At 35.9% G+C, this 7,243-nt stretch overlaps 1 pseudogene; it reads right to left on the bottom strand.

Annotated features, from left to right (window-relative positions):
* Positions 1-2,639: 2,639 nt before the first annotated feature.
* On the bottom strand, positions 2,640-4,598 carry LOC100024065 (60S ribosomal protein L3-like; annotated as a pseudogene).
* Positions 4,599-7,243: the final 2,645 nt, after the last annotated feature.

The raw sequence follows: 7,243 nt of genomic DNA, 5'->3' as shown, positions 1-7,243 counted from the left end.
AAGGGAAGAAGGGAGGGATTAAAAACTATTGGACTACCTGAAAGTCATGATCAAAAAAAAAAAAGAAAGTAGACATTGTATTTCAAAAAATTATCAAGGAAAATTGCCCTGATATCCTAGAATCAGAGGGTAAAATAGAAATTGAAAGAATCTACCAATCACCTCCAGAAAGAGATTCCCAAATGAAAAATCACAGGAATATTATAATCAAATTCCAGAGCTCTCTGGTTAAAGAGAAAATACAAGTAGGTGGAAAGAAACAATTTAAATATCATTCAACCATAGTAAAGATAATGAAGGATTTAGTTGCTTTCACCTTAAAGAATAAGAGGACCTGGAATATGATATTCTGGAGGGCAAACAAGAAATAGAATTACAATTGAGAATTACCTATCCAACAAAGATGAGTATATGTCTTTGGGGTGGGGGAGGATCATTTAATGAAATTAAGAATTTTCAAACATTTCTAATGAAAAGACCAGAACTATATTAACATTTTGACATTCAAACAGAAGATTCAAGAGAAGCATAAGAACGTAAACAGAAAAGAGAAATCATAAGGGATTCAATATGGACTGACTTTTTATAATCTTCATGGAAAGATAATACTTGGAATTTTTGAGAACTTCATCAATATTAGCACAATTAGAAGGAATACACATAGGGAGGATGTGGGTATAAATTAATTACAATGTAAATTAATTACCCTCAGAAATTAAAAATAAGAAAGAGAACTACATTGGGAGATGGAGGAAGAGAGACAGAGTAGAGTAAATTATCTCAAAAGGAATTTGAAAGAACTATTACAATAGAAGGGAAGATGAGGGGGTTGCTGGCAATATTTGAACCTTCCATAAGATTTGTCTCAAAGAAGAGGAAATAACATAGACACTCAGTTGGATATGGAAATCTATATAACTCTATAGGAAAGTAAAAAAAGAAATGAGGATACAACAGGTTTTGGGAGGCAGTGCTCAAAAGTAAATCATCTATTAGGAGGAAGAAAGTAAAAAAAAGAAAGAAAGCAAAGAATAAACAGGATAAATATAAGATGAAAGAAAATACACAGTTATAAATGTGAATGGGGTAAAATCATCCATAAAACAGAATCAGATAGCAAAATGAATCAAAAGCCAGAATCCTCCAATATGCTGCCTACAAGAAACACATTTGAAGCAGGGTAAAGGTAAAGGGACAGAGCAGAATCTATTATGCTTTGACTGAAGTAAAAAAAAGGTAAGAATAGCAATCATGCTCTCAGACAAAGTTTAAGAAAAAATAGTTCTAATTAAAACAGATGAGAGAAATTATATCTTGCTAAAAAGCACAATAGAGATTGAAGTAATAATAACAATACCAAATATATATGCTCCAAATGGTATAGCATCCATTGTCTATCCAACAAAGGAGAAATTAAATGACTTACAGGAGTAAATGGATAATAAAAACATACTAGTTTGGGATCTCAATTTTCCCCTTTCAGAACTAGATAAATCTAAGGAAAAAATAAACAAGAAGTTAAAGAGGTGAGTAGAATTTTAGAAAAAATAGATATGGTAGAACACTGGAGAAAACAGTATGGAAATAGAAGAGAATTTTTTTCTCAGTAGTACATGGACCTACACAAAAACTATCCATGTATTAGGGCATAAAAACATTACAGACAAATGCAGAAAAGCAGAAATATTAAAATTATGTTCAATAAAGGGTCAAGGGAAAGAAAAGTTAAAAATTAATTGGAAACCCAATAATCTAATTCTATATAATAAGTGGATCAAATAAAAAAAGAATAAATGGGTCAAAGAACAAATAATAGAAACAATCAGTAATTTCACTGAAAAGAATGACAACAATGACAATATACCAAAATGTATGGGATATTGCCAAAGCAGTACTTATGGAAAAATTTGTATCACCAAACAGTAACATCAGCAAATTAGAGAAAGACCAGATCAATGAATTGGGTATGCAACTAAAAAAGCTAGAGGGAAAACTTTTCTTTAATTCCTAGTTAAATACTAAATTGGAAATCCTGAAAATCAAAAGTGAGATCAATAAAATTGGAAGTGAGAAACCACTGAACTAGTAAATAAAGCTAAAATCTGATTTTATGAGGGGAGTATATTCAGTCAAATAGCTAAACCATTGGTTAATTTGATTTAAAAAAGGAAAGAAGAAAATCAAATTACTATTATCAAAAATGAAAGAGAGAATTCACTACCAATAAAGAGGAAATTAAAGCAATTATTTAGAGTTGTTTTACTAAATTATATGACAATAAATTTGATAAACTAAATGAAATTGATTAATATTACAAAACTACTTAAATGACCCCATATTAGAAAAAAGAAATTGAAAAAGCCATCAATGAACTCCCCAATAAAAAGCGAATTCTATCAAACATTTAAAGAACAATCCCAATACTATATGTTATTTGGGAATATGGGCAAAGAAGGAGTCCTATCAAATTCTTTTTGTGACACAAATATGATGCTGATATGTAAACCAGAAAAAGCAAAAACAGAGAAAGAAACCTATAGACTATTCTCTCTGGTTAATATTGAGCAAAAGTTTTGGGGTGGAGGGGAAATAATTTCAATTTATTGAAAATCCACCAGCTCTGAATTAGTCTGGAAATATTAAGCAACTTCTGTAACCACATGGTCCTTTTTGAGTGGTCCCATGAAAGTTTTCTTCTTCTTCACAATCTGGAAGTGACCATGGCCAAATTTGGAGGTGGTATCAATAAACTTCAAGTCAATCTTCTCAAGGGCACGACACTTAGTCTGTACCAGCAGAGACTTTCGCAGGGTGAGGACATGCTTCTTGGTCCCAACAATACAACCTTTGAGCATGATAGTCATTGGTCACTTTACCATAGTGTACAAAGCCTCCCAGAGAGTTGATGTTCTTGTCAGACAGGTCATAATCAATTGATGCAATGTTTTTGATCAGCTTGTCATCCTTGATCTGGGAGCCCTGACCAATGTTACAGATCTTTTTGTTGGTCTCAATGCAATGGTGGTAGCCCTTCTGACCAGCTTGAGTCGCAGAGAAGGCCACATGGGTAGGATGCCAAGCTCCAACACATGCCACTTTATGCAGGCCTCAGTGAGTTTTTCAGGACAGTTTCTTTGTATGCCAGTGGCTAGTGACACCTTTGTAATACTTGCCCTTGGTCATACCAATGACATCAATCATCTCATCTTGCCCAAACATGATGGACACAGGCACCTGCTGTTGCAGCTTCTTGTGGGCCCAGTCCAGTTTCTCAAGCATGCTGTTACAGTTCACCTTGATCTCTATCAGCTGAGACTTCTTTTGTTTCAGAGAGAGCAGCTACATCTGGGTGTGAACAATGACTCAGATGACTTGGCAATGTTTCTTCATGCTCTTGAAGTCTTTCTCTAGCTGCTTCTTGTCATCATCATCCTGCCATTTTTTGCAGTACTTAGTGAAAGCCTTCTACTTGGATTTATGCCAGTTCTTATAGAATCACCTCTTACACTCATCACTGATGTACTTGGCAAAGATAGTTTTGAAGATCTGGAGGCCTCTAAAAGTTTGTATATAGTCTATGATGCCCACAATGACCATGGGGGAAGGGGGCATCTCCACAATGGTGATAGCTTCAACAACTTCCTCCTTGTTCACCTTTGATCCAGGTCTATCCACCTCTTGAACTATGTTGTGAAAAAGAAAACTACCTCCCAAAGGAATTATATTGATTGAAAAGGACCTAGATGGATTGATGATGGAGAAACCCAACTAGGGATTTTCCAGGGCCAACAAAGCACAAAAACCCTTGAGACTATAGGAAAGGTTAGGGAAACCTGATAGATAAACTCCACAGGGTCCCTGTCTCTAAAAAGCTCAATTTCCACCCACTTTTCTACAGTCTCCTCACTGGGATGCTCTTCTGGTCTTCTCAAGTCCTTCTTAACAGATCCCTGATTTATCTGAACCCAAAACCCATCTGACTACCTTGCTAAACTAAATATTCCAGATTGTCTCTAAAAAGCTGAGAAGACAGGACTCACAAGTGGACTGAGTCCTTCCCCAAGCCTGGGGTTGGCTTCCTAAGTAAAACCCAAAGACCCAATATAAAGCCCTTTGGTTTACCTTAGCCAAATTGTCACAGCACTTCAGGGAAACACAGATCTCCTCCCAGGTATTCTTCCAGACCTAAGAACTTCTTAGTTTTTCCACAAAACTAGTTAGTTCCCAGGAGTTGATGGAGCAACTATTCTCCCTTCCAGCTCAGAGAGAAGACAGTTCCAGGGGTGACTGTTTTTCCCAGTTAACTCCCAAAACCTCCTCCACAAAGCTTCCCCTTCTAGAATCTTCTCCCAGGGTTTGTGGCTAAATTCTCTTCTCTCCTCTTAGAGACAATCTTTGCATTTTTTCCTATTCCTTATCCCCTATCCTTACAGTTGGTCATGCCTGCCTTATAGCCCAGAGAGGCTGTCAGGTGGATGGGCTTGCTGGGATCATCTTTAGGGAAGATCTTTACCTTTTCCATTGTGCCTACTGCTTCATTTTCAAAACAAGAAGCCCAGAGACCCATGTCTGGAAGTGGAGAACTTTCAGTGAGACATAATGCTACCACCTAAGGCAAGCTGGGAAAAAACAAGAAAAACTTTTCAATAAAATACTAACAAGGAGATTACAGCACTATATCACAAGGATCATTCACTATGACCAGATGGGTTTCATACCAAAAAAGAAAACTATCAGTATAATTGACCATATCAAAATAAAACCAACAGAAATCATATTATTATCTCAATAGATGCAGGAAATGCTTTTGACAAAAGACTATACCCATTGCTATTAAAAAAAAACATAGTTCTGTGTTTTTTCTAGTTGACAACTGTAACTAATCAAGGCACAGTAGAATATAGTTCTTATGAATAAAAACTAATGGAAAAAAAAGTCACCCAAGTTGAAATTAACCATGTTGCTTGGGGAAGTAAAAAAAAATCTTACTAGTCATTGGTTTTAACAACAATATGTTTAAAATTGTAAAGGAAAATTCAATGGAGTAAATATAGTCTGAGATATGATTGAAATGTGAATAGGATAGGAACTGACAAGGTAAAGAAAGGTTTAGAAGAAGAATACGAAGGAAATAAGAAACATGTGTTTTTCAACACCACTTGAAGTATAGAGAAAAAGAGAAATTAAGAAAATTTAAGCATTTTGAAAAGAGTTCAAGTTTTTTTTAATGTCATAGAGAAATGAATATTTCATATGTCTTTTTATATGGGATTTTTCATTTGTCTTTTAATTACTATTATTAAGATCTGGCAGCTGAATTTTGTTCCTCTGCTCCACAGTAGGGGACAAGAACATGAGGCTGCCAAGTAAGATGGTGGGGGCAAGAATTTGGTCAGGTTCTTTGGGTAGTTTGAATGTAAATAGAGAAAAAATTATAGGGAGTGTGGGAGCATTACCATGAGTTTTTAAGGGCTCATATCTAAAATTTATAGAGAACGCTAACAAATTTATAAGGATAAGAGCCATCCTCCAATTAATATATGTACAGAAACTATGGAAGGGCAATTATGAGGTGAAATATGTATATAGGTATATGAAAAAATGCTCTAAATCACTACTAATTAGAAACACAAACCAAAAAAATTCTGAGATATCATCTCACACCCATCTTGGCTAAAATATTAGAGGGGACATGGAAAAATAGGGACACCAATACACTATTAGTAGTAGAGCTGTGAACTGATCCAACCAATTTGAAGAGCAATTTGGAATTACACCCAGAGAATTCTATAACTATGTATACCAGGTATTTCTGGGGATTTTTCCCATGGAGATCAGGAAGAAAGGGAAAAAACCTTTTTTGTTCCAAAATATTTATAGCCCCTCTCCTTGCAGCTTCTTGGAGCCACCAGCCAGAGTTGGGTCAAAGGTGGATACAAAAGGTGGATAGGCAGCCCTGAATTGCTGTCCTCCCTGAACATCCCATAAACCCCTGTGATAGATTAGAATCTGTATAAATGGAGATTTTGAACCTTTGATTTCATTCCCCAGAAGTCCTTAGTATTTCCCAAAATTCTGTATACTTTCTCCTGTATCTCCATGTTGGCAAGATCACATTATTGGTATTTAACTGGCTGAAATTCCTCCCACATTCTCTTTTTGACCTGAGACCAGGCTGAGTTCAGGCAGTTCTTTTGATTTAGCTATTATTAATAAAACTTTATAAAAATAATACTTAGTTATTGATTATTAATTTTAATATTTACAATTTGGCAACCACATAGGGATTATGTATTCTCAAAAAATTTTGAGCAGATAGTCTTATAGTAAAGATAGTCAGTGTACCCAGTCACAGCCTACCACAAGAGACCAGGGTTGGGGTGTGCCTGTGCTCCTGCCCCACCCTGCCATCTGCACTGCCTGCTGCTTCTCCCATCCATCTGCTTGAGCCATCATTCTTCACCACTCTCCACCCATCTTGGAACCTCCTCTTGCTGAGACCAGGCCTGTCACAAGAGCCTGTCAATCTCAGCTTTACTCATAGGATGACACAAATATGTTTCTGCCCTAATGCCTTTCCACACTCCACATGGGTTTTTCTAGCCTGCCATAGTCATTTTTTAGCATGAAGAAATGAAATCTAATTTTTAATTAGATTTTTTAAAGCTGACCCTGGACTCCTAGTTTAGAAGGCTGTTATTCAAGGTTTTTCACAGGGAGGGCAGGGAGTCCAAATCAGTGGATTTAAAGTCAGTTTGGGGAAATAAACCTGTTTTTTCCTTCTCTCTATGGACTTAAAACACCATTCTTTCATATGCAAATATGTTATTGTTGTCCCTTGAAGTTTTGCTGTTAGGGAAGAGAGCACAGAAGAATAGCTCTTAAAAACCTCAATCAGGGTCTCTTTTTGTTTAACTTTTATTTAAGTACTGAACTTGTTATAAAGCATGGCTCACTCTATGAAAGAGCAGTGAATTACCTATCTCAAGCAGTTCAAAGTTTTGGAGTGTCTTTTCTTACTACTGTGCCTAGGTACAAGTATCCTTGCTTTTAGCTTGAATAATCCTGAAATTCAGAGGGGAGATTCATCTTCCTACACAATACCTCCAATTTGAAATCCCTCTATACTATATTCAGTGAAGAACTCTCCCTCACTATGATGAACTTCAGACAAAAGAAATGCAAATGGTTGATAAATACTGGGGGAGGGGAAGGAAACTTTAAAAGAGATTTGGAAGTTTAT

The sequence above is a fragment of the Monodelphis domestica genome, chromosome 1 (assembly GCF_027887165.1).
Source record: "Monodelphis domestica isolate mMonDom1 chromosome 1, mMonDom1.pri, whole genome shotgun sequence".
NCBI lineage: Eukaryota > Metazoa > Chordata > Mammalia > Didelphimorphia > Didelphidae > Monodelphis > Monodelphis domestica.
The sequence above is the reverse complement of the archived record's forward strand: the minus strand, read 5'-3'. Positions and strand labels throughout refer to the sequence as shown.